The following is a 20,642-nucleotide window of genomic DNA, read 5'->3' as shown; positions in this document are numbered from 1 at the left end:
GGTAAAGTTAGGTTTGTGGAGAAATGGTTCCAGTAAAGGTTCCAGAACTTGTACCTGGACTTCTATAAATGAGACCTTTCAAGACTGACATGATTTAACTCTAAGGAAAAGTAGGCGGCCTAACAATTTGATACTTCCACCCTCATAATTGAGCTTATTAACCTATGTTTACAACTTATTGCTTAAGCCCCCTCAAAACCCCAGGTTAATCTCTAGTCATGCCTGAGAATAGAATACCCTGCAGGAATCACAGTTGCTAGATCTGGGCCTCATGACTCACACACCCATGTTTCTGTTATAAATACAGTCTCTGAATCCTGCGTTTGGACTAATTCCTCAAATTCAAACATATTTGTAACTAACAAGCATGTATTTAAAAAGAAACAGTGTCTCCATTATCAATAGTTTCATTTTGTGTCAATGAATTGTTGAATTTAGAGGGGTGGTGCAAATTCCTTTTTTTTCTGTCCCTCACTGCTGGCAATGAGGGAAAAAAACCTCAATGACCTCACACCCTGGAAAACAAATCCCAGGGTGTAGGGGTCATTAGTTCTTTATTTGTCAGAAATAAACTTTAACTTTGGGAGTTTGTTTCTGAAAATTGAATGGGAGTTTGTTTCTGAAAATCAAAAAAGGTTTAACTGTTTGGTGGACAACCGTTTGAACCAGTGGCTGCTGTCCACCTAACTTATTCTACCTTCAATTGGAACTGAGGATGTATTCGATTCTGATTTATAAATACATTCTGACTGGTAAGGAGCTTTTTGTTTAACTTTTGCCGTTACCACACAATCAATATTTGGTCTTCAGGAGACTGGAGAAAATGTTGGTGCACAAGCTATTTCCCATTTAATTCACAACTATTCCCTATTTAGTGTCCTCCTCTAAAAAGAGCCATCCTTCAAAATAGCTTCAAAATACAGATATAACTTTAACAGGGTGCAGTGGATACATCATGACCATAAATACATCAAAATGAATTTTAAACATACAAATCTCCAGTTCTTTGCTGATAATACAGACAGGGACACCTTGGAAAACGGACTGCAGGAGTCTGACTACAGCCCCTACTCACCAACGCAGCAGAGGGGCACCTCCTCACCAGTCATGCCCGGAGGCGCTTTAGTTCACCAGCGCTTCCTGATGTGTGGAACACCTTGGAAAACAGACCGGGAGAGCCTGGCTACAACCCCCAGTCACCAATGCGGCAGGAGGGCCACCTCATCACCAGATGAGCCCGAAGGGGCTGACGTTCAGTAGCACTTCTCACTGCATGGGAAGCACACGGGAAGCACCCAGGTGCATGCCAGGACCAAGACCAGGCCAAGACCAGGATAAGACTGTGCCCATCTGCACCCATTCGTGACAGGCCAAGGCTGGGCTGGGCCACTCCCTTGGTTTTACTTGCTGACGACAGAACGGTAAGCTGTTTAATTTTGGTTTTTTGGGGGTAATATCAATTGACTGTAATTACATCATGCCTAAGGCTCATCTGGAAAAGCCAAAGACAGCTCCTGTCACTAGGTCAGACTCACAAAAAACGAGCATGGATAATTTTCTTTCTCAGCAGTTAGTATAATCAATAAAGAGATTGAATTGGTGGAATGCCACCTTTCCGTTTCATTCCAGCTTTCCTTCCTGCTCAGTCTTATGGTTGATGAGCCATCTAGCCTGTGCAGAGATGTGGATGACTAGCACATTGTATGTCCATTGGAATCCGCCCATGAAATGCGGGCTCAGCAGCATTGTAGTAGTGTCAATTTGGCACCCTTATTGGTCATTAGACCGTCTGTTTACTTGGAACCTGAAGTTGTGATCATTACTCCCCCAAGTGAAAAGGAACCCATTGTGGGAAAGAGAAAAGGTAGGGAGGTGGTTAAGACTTCTAAACGCCAAAGGGTAAACATCCCACATACCCTAAAACAGAAGGGTCCAGTAAGGGGAAATGAGCAAGTGCCGGACATTTTACAGGTGCATCTAAGGGATATGATAAAGGAAGTAGAAAATTTAGCCTTGGACTCTAGACTAAAGCCACATTTAGAGTGCCTAGAAGCTATTGAAGTGGAAATTAAAAATAATATGTGGCATGGCTGGGGGGAAAGTGTGAAAAAAGGTAGCTAGTGTTTTGATGTTACACCCAGTAGTTTAAATCCGGTGCAGGATAAAGGTACTGAGGCATTACCAGTTCCACATGGTGATACCCCATGTCATGCTATTAGGTGTTATAACCATCAAGATGCCGCTAAGGCTTTTTACATTCAAACCTAGGTGTCACTCAACTGTCAGATGCCTAATGACCCTCTAGCATCGGTTCCTGAGGTTAGGTTGCACCGCTTAGGGCAGTTCGATAGTGTTTCAAGGATTGAGGGGATAGTTCTAGTGAACACGGTCCCCACCTCAGAGCAAACTGGTATTACGCCTCATATTCCTCCAGAGTGCACTTGTATATTATTCTATTTGAAAATGTTACCTCTCTGCCTTGGGCTGCTTCTGAATTGCATACATCCCTTCCAAATAAAGTCCTACATTTGCTATGGAAGAACTCTGGCTGGGAGAATGACTTGTCTAAAGATATTGGGGGTCATTCTGACCCCGGCGTGCGGCGGGAGCCGCCCGCCTGGAGGGAACCGCCAGAATACCGCTGCGCGGTCAAAAGACCGCCACGGGTATTCTGGGTTTCCCACTGGGTTGGCGGGTGACCGCCAAAAGGCCGCCCGCCAGCCCAGTGGGAAACACCCCTCCATGAGGATGCCGGCTCCGAATGGAGCCGGCGGAGTGGAGGATGTGCGACGGGTGCAGTGGCACCCGTCGCGTATTTCAGTGTCTGCAAAGCAGGCACTGAAATACAAAGTGGGGCCCCCAGGGGCCCCACGACACCCCATACCGCCATCCTGTTCCTGGCGGGCGAACCGCCAGGAACAGGATGGCGTTATGGGGTGTCGGAATCCCCATGGCGGCGCAGCAAGCTGCGCCGCCATGGAGGATTCCGGAGGGCAGCGGAAAACCGGCGGGAGAGCGCCGGTTTTCCTCTTCTGACCGCGGCCAAACCGCCGCGGTCAGAATGCCCTGCGGGGCACCGCCAGCCTGTTGGCGGTGCTCCCGCCGACCCCGACCGCCGGGGTCGGAATGACCCCCATTATCTCTACTCGAAGGGTCTCATGGATTGGTCCAACACAGAAAGTTTCATAGGGCAATTGTATAATTGTGAATTTCAAAACACCTCGTACAGTCTGGCGTTTGTTACATTCATTAAACCAGCCTTATCCTCATAGAGAAAGAATTAGAGCACTTTCTTTAGGCTTCTTCTACCCCCCTAAATAGTCAATACACTGAGGATAGCTCCTGTTGTTAGAAAGTCCACATATCTGGGTCCACAGCAGGAAATGATAGATAATCACCTGAATATTGCAGTCCCCACTTTTAATAGATTTTCTCCTATGGCCTCTTTGGAGCAATTGTATTGACTACCCTGTTTAGGGGGGCAGCAAGAATTTTTAGATGCTGCTCTTGGGGCGGGGAGGGAGGTGCAGTCAGAGAAAATGTTATCCTCCCAGTCATTAGAAAATGATATGTTGCGAGAGGGCTCTTTTGATTTAATTTCATGGAATGTTGCAGGATTCCGCACAAAATTAGAGACCCCTAGTTGGATTAATCGAGTGAGTCGTTTTTATGTCATTTGTTGTCAAGAGACTTTTTTCTGAAAGATCCCCCATTCTTACATGGCTTCATCACTTACCTTGTGGCAGCCAACTCATCTAAATCCAGTCATGCTAAGGGTGGTGTGACAATATTTATCGCAACAACTATGACAGAGTGTAAGGTAATAGAACTGGTTACCTTCCCTCATTATCAATTTCTTTTATTTTCATTTAATAACTTTTTTGATTTAATATTGGTTAATTTCTATCACAATATTTTTGATCCTGTAGTCACAGAGATCATTCATGGGCTGGAGGATGCCTTACACAAGGCCTTAAGTAACACAAAAAGGGAGGCTCTGATTATGTGGGTGGGTGAGTTCCACATTGAACCTTGTGGCTTCTGTTCCTCTACCAAATGTTGTGTTTGCGATGAGTTTGATAATCTGCTCACACATTTCAGATATATCCAATGTGGTGCTGCATTAAATAGAGTACTTCTGACCAACAACATGGTATTTGCTCAAGACTTTGGGAGCCGGGGGTCTTCTCAAATTCCCCTGTTCATTAGGTTAGGGTGGGGCTTCTTTATGGATCATATATTTACTTGGAAGTAGCTCTTGAGCCGAGAAGGCCCCTGGCCTAAATCAGATTCCTGTAGATGAGTTTAAATGTAATGTGCAGTTTTGGGGACCCTTAGTTACTAAGGTGCTGAGGAGTGCTAGCTGTGGACTGCTAGTTCAAATGTGGAAGGAGGCCACAATTGTGCCAATCTTTAAGAAGGGGGACAAGAAGCAACCTCAATTCTACAGTCAAATTTCACTTTTGAATAGTACGGTTAAGATCCTGGGTAGGATCATATCAGCAAAATTGGACGGCTAGGAAACTGAGAACTGTGGGATTTCATATCTTCATTTTCAGTTTCGCCCAGATCTCCACACAGTTGAACAGGCCTTAAACTTGTTCCTAATAGTCCAAAAGTATACTTAAAGCAAAAAAGGCAGTGTGCACCTCGACTTTATGGACATGACTTGCGTTTCTGATTCTGTAATCGCTCAAAACTATGGTGAATGATGTTCCAATTAGGCTTAGATAGCACAATTGTTTCCCTGCTTCAAAAATTACACATGAATAGTGTTGCAAGAGTTTGCTACTCAAGACAGGGAGACCTTAATGAAGACTTTCCAACAATTTCAGGGTTGTGTCCTGGCGCCATTTCTCTTTTTGATTTATATTAATGGCTTTGGAGATCATTTAATTGGGGTAGGGGCTGATGTTCCTAACCTTGGTTTGCGGGAAATTTCAGTCCTAATTTATGTGGATGATGCTGTTTTGATAGTCTGGACAGCTAATGGTCTTCCGTCTTTGTTGGATGCTTTTTATTCTTTCATGGGTAAACTAGGCCCAACAGTTGACCACAGTTTTTACTTGGAGGGGAGGAAATCAAGGAAACCCCACATTTTACATACTAAGGTATTCCATTTGATGTGGATTTTAATTGTAGGTTTTTATTGAATGTTAGGGTCCTGAAATTTCAGAGGTTGATTGAAGCTGTCTTTATATTTTTGAAGAAGTTTGGCCATAAACCTGTTAGAGAATTATTGTGTATATGTAAGAGCAAAAGTATCTATTGTTTCGTTTGGAGCAGGTATTTGGGGATATACCAACTGTTTCTTTACAGGTTCATGCAAAGGTAATTGGCAGTCCCGCAGTGTGCATCAATATATTTCTGTCATGACTAGGTGGGGCTGGCCTATTTTACAGTATTTTATCCAACCTCTTCTATTATGGGCACTTATTTGGAAGAACCCTGAGGCTCTGCAATGTAGACTTATTTTGATGGACTGCATGTAAATGGAAAATGCCTCAAATATCCTGTGGCTAGATTATATTCGCAAGAGCTTTGAGAAGCTGGGGCTTCGGCATTTGACTATAATCCAGACCATTTATTGAGCATTCCTTTAAGTAAAGTGAAAGAACCTTTTTTTTCAGAACTGGCATACAGGGCCCATTTGCAAACTGGTTGTGAGTTACGGAGGGCCTTAACCGGGTCTATGCTAGCATGTACTGCACTTTATCTGCAAATTAGTGGAAATGAGAGGCACAAGTTTTTATTGACAATGTTTTGGCTTCACACACTTCATTTCCTATTGGCTTTTCCGCATAGAGGAACTTGGGGCCAGATGTAGGAAAAATCTGGATTACGACTCGCAAATTGCGAGTCAGACCGACTCGCAATTTGCGAGTCGCAATCCAGAATGTAGGATGGTGTCCCTGACACCATCTGCGACTCGCGAGGGGGTCGCAAAGGCCCACCTCATTAATATTAATGAGGTGGGTCGCAATTTGCGACCCCCTTGCGAGTGGTGGCACTCACAGGGATGGTGGTCTGCTGGAGACAGCAGACCACCATGTCTGTGACTGCTTTTGAATAAAGCAGTTTTTTTAATGCAGCCCGTTTTCCTTAAAGGAAAACAAGATGCATTGCAAAACTAAAAAATGAAACATTTCCGTTTAATTTTTTCAGTGCAGGCAGTGGTCCACAGGACCACTGCCTGCTCTGAAAAAATGATTTTCATGCCATTCACAAAGGGGAAGGGGTCCCATGGGAGCCCCTTCTCTTTTGCGAATGGGTTACCACCAGTGTGACACTGGTGGTAACTGTGATTGCTTTGCGACCGCGTTCACGGTCACAAAACAATACAGCATCACGCTGCGACTCACAATTAGGAAGGGGAACACCCCTTCCTAATTGCGACTCGCAGTCCCGTTTTGCAAGTCAGTAACCAGGTTACCGAAATTTGCTGTTTGCGACGTGCAAAAAGCTTTGAACATCTAGCCCTAGGTTCTTAACTTTGCCTCTTCGTCATTGTGAATGCCCCGGCAGAGCAAACTACACTTTATCTTACTTTATTTTGTACAGTTTATTTAAAGGAGAGAAGGCACTTTTTGTGCCTACAGCTGTGAGAGGCTGGTATTAGATCATATATTGCTGCTTTTGATTATGTGCAGGGGCTAGGAAATGAAGAGGTGGTCATGGCAGTGTTGAATTGCATTTTTAAGTATTTTAAGAATTTGGTCTATTTATTAAGAATTTTGTATTTATATTTCTTACATTTATTTTTATGGCCTTTAATGTTGGATGTTGTTTTTGTTTTATTTTTTCTCTTTGTGTCAACTTTTACGGCTGCTTGTAGCTGTATAAAGTAAAATTAAGTAAAGTAAAGTAAACAGACCGGAAATTGAGGGGCATATTTATACTCCGTTTGCGCCGAATTTGCGTCGTTTTTTGCTACGCAAATTCGACGCAAAACTAACTCCATATTTATACTTTGGCGTTAGATGCGTCTAGCGCCAAAGTTCATGGAGTTAGCGTCATTTTTTTGCGTGAACACCTTCCTTGCGTTAATGATATGCAAGGTAGGCGTTCCCGTCTTAAAAAATGACTCCGATGCATATGCGTCGTATTTATACTCCCGGGCAAAAATTACGCCCGGGAGTGGGCGGGTCTAAAAAACCCGCATTAGAGCCGAATTTTAGCGCCTGGGTCAGGGCAGGCGTTAAGGGACCTGTAGGCTCAGAATGAGCCCAGAGGTGCCCTCCCCTGCCCCCAGGGACACCCCCTGCCACCCTTGCCCACCCCAGGAGGACACCCAAGGATGGAGGGACCCACCCCAGGGACATTAAGGTAAGTCCAGGTAAGTATTATTATTTTTTTTTTTTTGTGGCATAGGGGGGCCTGATTTGTGCCCCCCTACATGCCACTATGCCCAATGACCATGCCCAGGGGACAGAAGTCCCCTGGGCATGGCCATTGGGCAAGGGGGCATGACTCCTGTCTTTGCTAAGACAGGAGTCATTTCAATGGGGGATGGGCGTGGTAAAAAAATGGCGCAAATCGGGTTGTGGCGATTTTTTTGCCTCAGCCTGACTTTCACCATTTGTGGACGCCCATACGCCATTTTCCCCCTACGCCGGCGCTGCCTGGTGTACGTCGTTTTTTTCAACGCACACCAGACAGCACCGGCGGCTAACGCCGGCCAACGCCGGCTAACGTCATTGAATAAATACGGCACCCGCATGGCGCTTCAGAATGGCGTTAGCCGGCGCTAATGTTTTTGGCGCAAAACTGCGTTAGCGCAGTTTTGCGTCAAAAAGTATAAATATGGCCCTAAAAGTTTCAAATTGCACTTACTCCGATAGACTATTACAGAAAGCATTTAAAATAGATAAATGAAATGCAAAGTTTTTATTCCAAATAGTTAATAATTTGATATGAGGATTTTCGAGCTCACATACCAAAAACAACATTGAATTTAGTTTTCTATGGTTATCACATTCATTCTCATTTTTTTAAACTCAGCTTCTGTTTGAGTGAATTGTTTGATAGTCCAATTTAAATTTTCCACGTTTTCCGACTGTGTTGCGCTCTTTAGATTCTAAAAGAATATGGTCACATAAAATGTGCTTTTTTGGAACTGCTGGCTTATTTTATATACGGGGATGGACTAAAATAAGTGACACAAAACAATGAAGGGAAACCAAAAGAGATCACTGCTCCTTTCAAGAAAAAAGTAAACTAGGCTTGACCAATCAAGACTGTTAAAATCTAGTCCTAAACAAAGTCTTATCAATTAAGAGACAAAGTGCTAAAATGCAGATCAACTGAAAGAAACATTTTCTGTATAGATTTTTAGATATTTTGTGATATTACATTCTACGCATGATGTCCAAAATGAAGCCAGATCACTTTACAATTCGTAGAAATGCAAAAGGCTTTTAGTGAATCCAAAGGATTATATGCACTACTGTAGGGTGGAAGAACAAGAATCCATGATATAGATGTGTTGATCATATAAAAAACAAGTATCACACATGAAAATGTTATTTATTTTGTTGTTTGATGATATTTACATAACAAATGCTACTCACAACTATGCAACTGTATGCTTTCCAAGTGACAAATGACAGTAGGACAGAAGCATCATCAACTAGAGGAGAGAATACATTGAAATTCAAATCTTTCTTGATAACATCAGAGCTACCTTCCCACAGGAAGAAAGAACAACAAATGGGGCCTGGAAGCTGGACCTTTTCGTTGATCCTTGTTGGGTGTTACTGGGGCCACCTTAAGCTACTTTGTTCTGGGGATGATGGAATCATATGAATTTTCGTTTTTTTCACACAGATATAACGGTCAATTAAAGATTTGTTTCACACATTAAACTCCCTTCTTCACTCACCCACAGATTAGAACTTCCTGTACGAGATGGACAGAAATATACTTCCATGCTTACTGATCTGACGAATTCCAGCTTGGGTATTAGAGAGCAGTGTTTCCAGCTGTGAACTGAATCTCTGTATCTAAACCCCTTTCAATGTCTAGGGCGGCTACACTCTTTTCGACCCTAAATGACTTAGGGGAGGGGTCTAGATCCTGCAGTGTAGCCAGCTTGCTCTGCGGACCTTCTGCTCCGCCCCCATAAATAGCGAGAGATGCCAAAGTTTCTCTCTCTATAGCTGGTCAAAGGCTAAGGTAAGGTTCATGAATGCAAGGTGCATAGAACCATGGTGCGCGATGGTAGTTTAACCAAAGACCATGTGTAAGTGTTTTAAGGATTGGTCAACTGTAGAGCGCCCAGGTCAAAAAATTACTGCACGTCAGATAGAATGCTATGTTCCTCAACCCAAGGCTCCAATCTGTTCAATATAATATGACCCAGTACTGTCACAATAGAATTGAGTAGTAAAATGGGCTGGTAGCACTGTTCCTATCACTCTCTTAAAAAAGGGAAAAATAATTGAGGTAGCCCAAGACTGCAGAGTACCTTCGATAACAGCTGCATTAATGACTCAGGTCAAGGTGGGAGCTGAAACCTCAATGTCAATAATATACAAATTGACGGGGATTCCGCTGGGACCAGGAGCCTTGTTCTGAGATAAAACCAGTATCCCTGATTAAACTTCTTCAAGAGTGAAGGACAGCTTAGAAGTCCCTTTTGTCAAGTTATCCTCACTATTGTGAGTGCCAGGAATTATATTGTAAACCGCCTCAAAGTGGGCCACCCAGCTATCCTCTGTGATGTGGTACCCTAAAGGACCTACTGATTCTGGAGCTAAAAAAGGGCTGTTGATTATGCTCCAGAATTTAGCACTAGTTTTTAGCGTACTCACCCCCAAAACAGTCTCCCAAGCAGTGTTCCTTAAAACATTCTTCCACTTCACCAATTCCTGTTTGAATTGCTTGCGGCTGGTTTCAACAAGGGCAGAGTTTCGGGGCCTGGCACTCTGGTTGAGGTTCTTTAATGCTAGGAAACATCCCTTACCAAAACATTTTGGGGTCTCAGATGTACACCCCTGTGCCCTTGGCTCCAAAAGGGAGGATACAGTGGTGGTGATCATTGTGAAGGCCCCTAAGATAGCAAAGAAGCTAGACATAGTTAATCGATAGATACTACCTCCTGTCTCACAATGTGAATAAAGAGTCCTAAAGAAGCTATTAGGGACAACCTGAGACCATCTAAGTCTTCTCACATTGTTGGTCAACCTCAGGGCACCAGTTGCACCAGGCACTTGTGCCTGCAAGGGTAGATACCAACGTAGTGATAAAGGGGTTCAACAGAATTCTTTACACAAGAACAAAGTGGTGACAGTCATTATCAAGTCTTCAGTGCAACTCTTGCAGGTTTTGGAAGATGTCATCAATGTAATGAGAGGCATTATTGGTCCCTTGTGTATGAACTATCAATATTCTATATCTAGCATAGTTCTTTCTCTGTTTTCTAGAAGTTATTTGTTCAAGGCTTGTTAACAAATCAAGAGCAGACCGGTCACCAGCATGTAGAACCAGGAGAAAGTCAATAGCTGAGTGTGGGTTGACCCTTACCCCTGTCTATATCTGCACTTGTTCTTTGTACTTTTAAGGTCTGGCATAAAGGTACACCTCTTGACTGGCCTTTTATGATTAACAGGAAATAAGGGTTTTAAAAATCACTACCAAAAAATAAGGTTTGGGTTTGCCTGGATGTTGACTCCATTAACCTCAGCAGTAGTTTGGTCAGAAGATATATGTGTCCGCTGAAAAGGAGTCAATGTATTGCACTTTATGCCTTGTTAGAAAGCTTATGTTTAGTACTGTAGGCCTACATTGGTTATGGTGAAAAGAAAGTGATGCTATATGTCATGAGAGTAAGCTGTTAATCATGAAATGTTAAGATAAAGGCAGTGACTTTATTTATTGCGAAAAGCATACAGTCAATAGATCTTTTAGGATAAGCTATTATTACTCTGTTAAAGTCTGTATATAGGTATAATACACAAGATTCTGTAATCGCTGTATGAAAACTGTCCTAAATTTCTTTATAATAGCTGAAATGTGGTGCGCACAGTCACCTATTATAAAGAAATAATGTCAGAACTCAACTGTAATAGCTTATAACAGTTGAGTTCTAACACCACAATGCAACTGTCAGAGCCAGCAGCGGAGGAGAAAGACAGGCCAGGTTATGAAGCATAATTATAGTAGCTGTTTAGAGAATGAAAATGAAACATTACCTTTCTTTCTTTAGCTCTGTGTTTCTAAGTATACAGTGACCAGCAGAAAGTAGGTATTCATAGCAACATGATTTTCTTGCACTTATTAGAAAATTATAGAAAGTTTAGACATTTTATGTATGATTCTAGCATTCCCTTTAGAAAAAATAAACTGATGTATTAAACGAATTCTAATATAATTTTGCAACAAATATCTAACTTCCGTTTGGTGTGTTTAATTTTTCAGTAAAGATTCTATTTTTATAATGCAAGTTTACACACGTGCTCTTTTTTCATATGAAAGAGATACGTACCAACAATGTAAGTAGTTTCTGGGAAAGGTGACAATGTGACCATATATTATAAGGAATAAAGTAATCCCTGCACTAAATGATAAGGATATTGCAAGTCACCTCAGAGTTCAATAACCTTATAAAGGAATTCAACATTCAGCCTTGTTTGTCTATATGGTCAAGGAACTCCTCATTGACTTGCAATATCCTTACAATGTATGGCAGGGGGTCCATATATATCTCACAGATTACAATAGAAAGAATTTAATTTGGTGTTGGTTAGCCTCTCTGACAAAACCTGGGAGGTAGAAAAATGTCACTATGGTAATTTGTGTTAAACCCTCGTAGGAGGAATTCCATATTGTTTTATCAACTGTAACTTTTTGTATATTTGTATTGTGTGTGAATTGTTATACACTAATAATGTAGTCAAAAAATCAAGAACCAAACTCTGAACAACTGATCAGATGCATGGACTCTGTCATAGCATCGGCCTGGCTTTTGTTAAGAAAGGTTATCCCAAAGGTTATAAGAAGAAGCAGTAGTCTGGCATTTTTTGTCAAAGCATATCTAAAAAGCCATTAAAGCCAATAGACTTTTAAGTATGAAATGCTATTAGACTGTGGTAAAGCCTGAACAGAAGTATTTTGTTACATCAACTCTCACTGATTGCTGCAGTAGATAAGGATTTCAGTGCTGACTGTCCCCTCTGCCAAAACCTGAGGTGGAAGATTTGCACCATGATAATTCTTGTTATGTCTATTTAGAAGAGGTTGTCATCTGTAATGTATTTATTTTTATTTGTATGGTTGTATGCAGGATGACTGCATTGTGGGAAAGACTGTGCTCAATACAGTGTGACTGAGTTGGGTTTTATGACAAACCAGTGATAAAGTCTACAGTTCTTGTTGATGTATTGGTAAAGGTTAGGTTAAATATGAAATGCCTGATCTGTGCATTATTAAAAGTTATTGACTCATTTATTGTAAAATTTGCATGTTAAATTAATGAGACCTCAAACAGTGAATTGTTATCACTTTGTGATAAGCTCTGCATAAATGTTTTTTATTATATATACAGAATGTCACATATTACCTCAGTAGGCAAGTATTTTGGTGCTATGGTCCCTCCTGACCAATCCTGAAGGTAGACGATTTGCTTCTAATTGAACTATCTACGCTGACACATTAGAAATCACTGATCAACACCCAAAATGCATCAGGCTATCCACAAAAAGCCCATCACCACAACACAGTGGTGTAACATTAGGCTTGCAGCCCCCACAGTGGGGGGTGCCCGAGCTCAAGGGGGCCTCCTCAGCACAGTACCCTCACCTGAGAGCTTCTGAATAAGTCTGGGGTGCGCCTCCATGTACTTCACAGGAGGCCCCCCTCAGGTTTCATTATACCACTGCTACACCAGCGCCTGTAATGACGAGGAACGAGGTGAGCATACTACTACCATTACAGGATGACCACACACTGCTATCTTTAGCACCTACCTTTTTGTGAAGCAGTTGTGTTTCTGTTTTCTAGCTGTATTATTTAATTATCTTGCACGTGCCTGTGTGTTTCATTGTCGGTGAGCGGGTGAATGTAAGAAAGAATCAGTGGGTTGAATGAATGGATACATGAGTGCATAGATGACTGATAGATTCCAAATATAGGGGGTCATTCTGACCTCGGCGGTAAAAGGCGCTTACCGCCGGTCAGAAGGCCGCCACAACACCGCCGCGGTCGCGGTAAACCGCCATGGTCATTCTGACTCTCAAGAGGCAAACTGCCAAAAACCCGACATCAACAAAAGTCCGCCACACCAACGGCCAGCGTTAAACTGGCGAAGACCAAACCTCCACCGTCACGCCAACAGAAAAACGCCCATGCCATTACGACCCACGAATCCACGCCGCGGTCTTTCAACCGCGCTATTCCATTGGCAGTACACACCGCTGCGCTCAAAATACACATACAGCTCCAAAACACAGTCACATTGGACAATTTGAAATACACACACCTGAGAACCATACACACAACACTCCCTCACACCCAATTAACTATAAAACACACACCCACATCACCCACAAACCCCTACGACCACAAATCAGAGAAGAAGCCCAGAGAGAGACAGCACAGAATAGAGAACACCATCACACAGAGGCACACTACACCATCACCCACACAACAACCACGCACAAAACACCACACACCACTACACTCACCACACTCATCCCCGCAAACACCACCCCACACCTCATCCACACCACCCCATGGCACCCCAAAGACACCCCAGGTTCTCAGACGCAGAACTCAGGGTCATGGTGGAGGAAATAGTTCGGGTAGAGCCCCAGCTTTTCGGGACACAGGTGCAGCACACCACCATTGCCAGGAAGATGGAGCTATGGCAAAGAATAGTGGACAGGGTCAACGCTGTGGGACAGCATCCACGAAATCGGGACGACATCAGGAAGCGGTGGAACGACCTACGTGGGAAGGTGCGTTCCATGGTACCCAGGCACAACATCGCGGTGCAGCGGACTGGCGGCGGACCCCCACCTCAACCCCCAGAATTTACAACATGGGAGGAACAGGTCTTGAACATCCTGCATCCTGAGGGCCTCGCAGGAGTAGGCGGAGGAATGGACTCTGGTAAGTCTCATCTCCACTACTTCATCCCCCCCACCCCACCAGCATGCCAACTCATCCCCCCACCCTCCCCCCCACCACCATCACACATCCTCGTTGCTAATGTCTCACCATCACAACCCACCCATCCCAACACCAAAGCCTGCATGCCACCACAAACCATCGACAGCCATCACCTAATCATGCCCACTGCTCATACACATCTCCCCCACAAACCGCCGTCACAACAGCCCCCACAAAGGAATGCCAGCACTGGGGTACACGGGCACCCACCCATTGCACGCTATGGCACACACACAGAAGCAATAACCATACTCTTATACCCCTGCAGGACCCGAACGCCACCACACCGCCCAGGAGGGTCCAGAAATGTCCATCCCACCCCCAGAAGAGGCCCCCAGTGATGACAGCAGCTCTGTCTCCCTGGAGCCAGATGACCAGCCCAGCCCATCGGGGACCTCGGGACAGTCGGTTCCCCTCAGACAGTCACAGGCTACAGCATACCTACCCCCCTCTGGGAACACCAGCACAGCACCCACCCAGCGGGCCCATGCCTCTGTCTCCAGGACACGTCAATCAGCGGTGTGTCCACCACTACAGGGCACCCAGGTGAACCCACAACCCCAACAACAACAGGGACCTGGGGGCAGTGGTAGTGGGCACACGGTCCAGGGGACAGAGGCCCACGGAAACAGGGGAACTGGGAGGGCTGCTCTGCGACAGGGGGGGGACAGGCCCAGGGAACCCACTCTCCACGAGGCCCTCACCTCCATCATGGGAGCATACCACCACTCCCAGGAGACGATGGCGACGGTCCTGGCCAGGTTCCAGGAGATCTAGGTACTGCAGGAGGAACAGTTTATGGGGTTCAGGGAAAAACTGAGAAACATTAGTTCCGCAATGGGCACCATCGTTGTGGCTCTCAACCAGATTGTCACCACATTGCGGGACCATGTGGCACCACAAAGGGCCCCTGTCACTAGCATGGACCAGGAACAGCCTACCACCTCCGCCGGAGCTAGTGGACAGGAGGCCCCGACACAGCAACAACCTGCCACCAGAACCCCACCTCCTGCAGAAGAAGAACCACCCCGCAAGCGGGTCCTGAGATCTAGGAAGAAGACAGAGTAGGATGCCAAGACCCCCGCCAGGAAAGGATACCCCCTGATGTCATCCCACTTTCCCAGATTGTCACCCTGTCCAACCTTAAACTGCCCCTGCTCCACCTTCCACAGGCATATGGACAATGCACCTGTGAGACTGAGAATCTGGACTCTGCCATAGACATTCCTCCCCCATCACCCATCACCGATTTTCCACCATGTCCCAAAATTTAGCACTTTAATAAACACACTTATTGCACACAAATAATCTGGAGTCTGCCTGTTTTTTGGAAAATATGTATTAGACATAAACGTGCAAAAATGTCCAGTTACATTGTGATGACAACATACCACTGTCACACAGCTGTAGTCCATGGGCAAACAAAGCAGAGGTCACGCAGTGGGGCCCACATCTCTGAAATTGGAAGGGAAAGTCACAACTCTGTTAGTATCCACTGGGTGAAAAGGACAGACAGTAGAGAGGCAGGAGACTGTAAGTAAATTTAAAATGTCAGTGTTGATTCTTACCTGTGTGTTATTGAAAATACTGCTGTATCACTGTGTCCCTGTTGTCTGTGTCGTCCTCTTCGTCTTCCTCCTCTTCACTCTCCGCAGGCTCCACAGCTGCTACAACACCACCATCTGGACCATCCTCCTGCAGAAAAGGCACCTGGCGTCGCAATGCCAGGTTGTGAAGCATACAGCAGGCCACGATGATCTGGCACACCTTCTTTGGTGAGTACATTAGGAATCCACCTGTCATATGCAGGCACCTAAACCTGGCCTTCAGGAGGCCGAAGGTTCTTTCTATAATCCTCCTAGTTCGCCCATGGGCCTCATTGTAGCGTTCCTCTGCCCTTGTCCTGGGATTCCTCACTGGGGTCAGTAACCACGACAGGTTGGGGTAACCTGAGTCACCAATTAGCCACACACGGTGTCTCCGTAGTTGTTCCATCACATAAGGGATGCTGCTATTTCGCATGATGTAGGCGTCATGCAGTGACCCTGGGAACTTGGCATTTACATGGGAGATGTACTGGTCAGCCAAACAGACCACCTGGACATTCATGGAATGATAACTTTTTCTGTTCCTGTACACCTGCTCACTTTCACTGGGGGGTACCAAAGCCACATGTGTCCCATCAATGGCACCAATGATGTTGGGAATATGTCCAAGGGCATAGAAATCACCCTTCACTGTAGGCAAATCCCCCACCTCAGGGAAAACGATGTATCTCCGCATGTGTTTGAGCAGGGCAGACAACACTCTGGACAACACCTTGGAAAACATATGCTGAGACATCCCTGATGAAATGGCCACTGTTGTTTGAAATGACCCACTTGCTAAGAAATGGAGTACTGACAGCACCTGCACTAGAGGGGGGATCCCTGTGGGTTGGCGGATGGGTGACATCAGGTCTGCCTCCAGCTGGGCACACAGTTCATGTATAGTGGCTCGGTCAAGCCTGTATGTCAGAATGACATGTCGTTCCTCCATTGTCGACAGGTCCACCAGCGGTCTGTACACGGGAACATTCCTCCATCTCCTCGCAAGTCCCAGCGGACGGTGCCTAGGAAGGACAACAGCGAGCACAGAGTCAATCAACCCACAGGTAAGTTCCCACAGCTTGCACAGTACACGATTCTATATGCATTGAATGGCTTGTATGAGTGTCGAAGCAAGGCCTAGGCATGTGTGACGCAGTAGAAATTAAGCCATGTGGGCCCTTGAAATGGCGGCTGCCTGACCTGTGAAGTGCGACAATGGGATGTGAGGTCAATGCGCTGGTGTGGCACACCGTGGCGGTAGGCGGTCGAAGACCGCGGCGCTAAGCCGCATTGGTTAACATTGAACCCTATGCGTTTCAGGAGCCAATGACGAAGTGCGCCATTTTCTATCTGCTTAATCACTCGAGACCTGATCATCCACAGAAGAGGACCTATACTGCAAGTGCTGCTGTGACCTCGGTCTGGAAGATACAATGGCTGCTGCGACTGGGGAAAGGGCCCCTGCCTTCACTTCTGAAGAATTGGAGAAACTCGTGGATGGGGTCCTCCCCCAGTATGCGCTACTCTACGGTCCTCCAGACCAACAGGTAAGTACACTGGGAGCATGCTTTGGGGGCAACGCCTGTGTTGAGTCGGGTGGATGAAAGATGGTGGGGAGGGGAGCGATTGAGGCATGCATCAAACGACAGATGAGAGCATGTGCCACATGGCAAGGGTGGGGATGTGGGGCCACTCACATCGAGCATGCAGAAGGTGATGATTATTCTTCTCTCCCTGTACATGTCACGTAGGTCAGCGCCCACCAGAAAATCGACATTTGGCGTGCCATCGCCAAGGACGTCCGGACCCTGGGGGACCACCAGAGACGGGGCACCCACTGCCGCAAGAGGTGGGAGGACATCCGCCGCGGGAGCAGGAAGACCGCGGAGGCTCTGCTGGGGATGGCCTCCCAACGTAGGAGGGGTGCCAGTCGACAACTGACCCCCCTGATGTCCCAGATCCTGGCGGTGACCTACCCCGATTTGGATGGGCGCGTGAGGACATCACAGCAGACACAAGGGGGTGAGTACAAACACATTCTGCTGACTTTGCGCGCAGTGGAGACGCCTGGGTGGGGGAGGAGGGCTGTGGGTATCCCTAGGCCAGGGCGATTTCTGTAGGCTAGGCCCCTCCGTAAGGCATGGCCCTGTGCCCCCGCCCCCCACCTCTGTAGGGTGCCAAGTACAGCTATCCATGGCCCTGTGTCACCTATGTGTGCAGTAGTCATCCATAGGCTTGTAGGCCAGGTCCCAATGATTGAGTAGTGTACCCCAAGTGCGCGGCGTAGTGCAGGGGGCTTCTGTGTCTGTCCTCTCCGCCAACTGTGTTGCCAATGGATGCACTCAACATGTCTTCATTTTCCCCTCCCCTTTTTTTGCTGCTCTTCCTGTTCATTTGTGCATTAGCATCATCAGGCGGAGGAGAAGTGGCATCGGAGCACGAGGGAGCTGCATCTCACATGGCCCTGTAGGGCCATGCAACCGACTCGGAGTTCACCAGTGAGACAGAGGGCGAGGGGAGCTCCACAACAGGGACACGTGGAGACATCAGCGACACAGACACGTCCTCGGAAGGGAGCTCCCTTGTGGTGGCGGCAACATCCGTGCCCACCGCAACAACAGGTACAGCCGCCACCCAGCGCACCAGCTTCGCCCTCCCAGCAGCCCCTCTGCGATCGCCCCGTGCCCGCTCGCACACGAAGGCGGGCATCTCCTTCGCCCCAGGCACCTCAGGCACTGCACCAGTTACCCCTGCTGCCCTCAGTGAGGAGGTCATTGACCTCCTCAGGACGCTCATTGTTGGGCAGTCTACCCTTTTGAATGCCATCCAGGGAGTAGAAAGGGAGGTGCACCGGAGCAATGCATACCTGGAGGGCATTCATTCGGGTCAGGCTGCCCATCAGCGATCGTTCAACGCTCTGGCCTCAGCACTGACGGCAGCCATTGTCCCAGTCTCCTGCCTCCCTCCTCCAACTTCCTCCACCCAGTCCCACTCCCCTGTTCCTCTGCCTATCCCAGACACACCTACAGACCAGCCTGCACACACCTCAACACCCAAGGGCAGCTCATCCAGACATAAGCACCACACATCACACAAGCATTCACACAAGCAACAGCCACATGCAGACATACCAACAGCCACTACCTCCTCTGTGTTCCCCTCCTCCTCGTCTCCCTCCTCCCTCCCTGTGACGTCTCCACTCACACTTGCATGCACAACATCATCAGCCACTACGTCCATCACCAGCACACCCACCAGAATACTCCGCACACGTGCAGTCACCACCCCACTGCCATTTACACGTCCCCTGTGTCCTCTCCCAGTGTGTCTGTCACCCCCTCTTCCAAACCACACAAACGCAGGCAGCCACCCACCCAACAGCCATCCACCTCACGACAGCCTCCGTCACAAGCACCTGCACCCAAAGACACCACACTTGACTCTCCTACAACCACATCCTCTTCCTCCACTCCCATACCCACTGCACCTACCCTTTCCACTGCTCCTAAAAAGTTTTTCCTGTCCAAAATTAACCTCTTTCCATCACCTGACCCACCTCCTCCATCTCGTAAGAGTCCAATCAGCACCTCAGCCACCACAACCCCTGGAACTACAAGGTCCATAGTACAGGGATATTGGAGTCCATCACCTTCAAGGGCAGCAACATCGGCCAGCAGTAAAGGGACAGCCAGCCCACCCCCTGGGAAGAAAACCAAGAAAGGCAAGGCCCGGCGCGAGAGGCAGAGACGGCAGCCTCCAAAGGCACTACCCTGGCACCGTCAGGATGTGGGGTGCCACCTGGCACATCTACAAAGGGAGGCAAGAGCCACAGGGAACCACGGAAGGATGGCAAGGGCAGCACGGCTGACACGTCCGGCAGCAGGCGAGCTGGCCAGGCGGGCCCCACCAGCCCCATTCCGGGTGTGAAGGAGGACACCCACGGGCCCGGGACTCCAGCACAGGAGGGCCCCGGAAGCGAGAAGTCGGATGGCGAGTGAACTCCATATATTGGCCGTATATGGTGCCCTGGAGACACATGTCAAGAACCGCTGAACAGGGCCCTTCAAGACAAGCACCACTGAACAGGGCACTTCAAGACAAGCACCGCTGAACAGGGCACCGCCGTCTCAAGAACCGCTGAACAGGGCCCTTCAAGACAAGCACCGCTGAACAGGGCACCGCCGTCTCAAGCACCGCTGAACAGGGCCCTTCAAGACAAGCACCGCTGAACAGGGCCCTTCAAGACAAGCACCGCTGAACAGGGCACCGCCGTCTCAAGAACCGCTGAACAGGGCCCTTCAAGACAAGCACTGCTGATCAGGGCACCGCCGTCTCAAGCACCGCTGAACAGGGCCCTTCAAGACAAGCACCGCTGAACAGGGCACCGCCGTCTCAAGAACCGCTGAACAGGGCCCTTCAAGACAAGCACCGCTGAACAGGGCACCGCCGTCTCAAGCACCGCTGAACAGGGCCCTTCAAGACAGGCACCGCTGAACAGGGCCCTTCAAGACAGGCACCGTTGAACAGGGCCCTTCACCTCAAGCACCGCTCCGCTGGGCCCTTCATCTCAAGCACCGCTCCGCTGGGCCCTTCATCTCAAGCACCGCTCTGCTGGGCCCTTCATCTCAAGCTCCGCTCCGCTGGGCCCTTCATCTCAAGCACCGCTCCGCTGGGCCCTTCATCTCAAGCACCGCTCCGCTGGGCCCTTCATCTCAAGCACCGCTCCGCTGGGCCCTTCATCTCAAGCTCCGCTCCGCTGGGCCCTTCATCTCAAGCACCGCTCCGCTGGGCCCTTCATCTCTAGCTCCGCTCCGCTGGGCCCTTCATCTCAAGCACCGCTCCACTGGGCCCTTCATCTCAAGCACCGCTCCGCTGGGCCCTTCA

Source organism: Pleurodeles waltl, chromosome 4_1 (genome assembly GCF_031143425.1).
Source record: "Pleurodeles waltl isolate 20211129_DDA chromosome 4_1, aPleWal1.hap1.20221129, whole genome shotgun sequence".
Lineage (NCBI taxonomy): Eukaryota > Metazoa > Chordata > Amphibia > Caudata > Salamandridae > Pleurodeles > Pleurodeles waltl.
Note: the sequence above shows the minus strand (reverse complement) of the source record.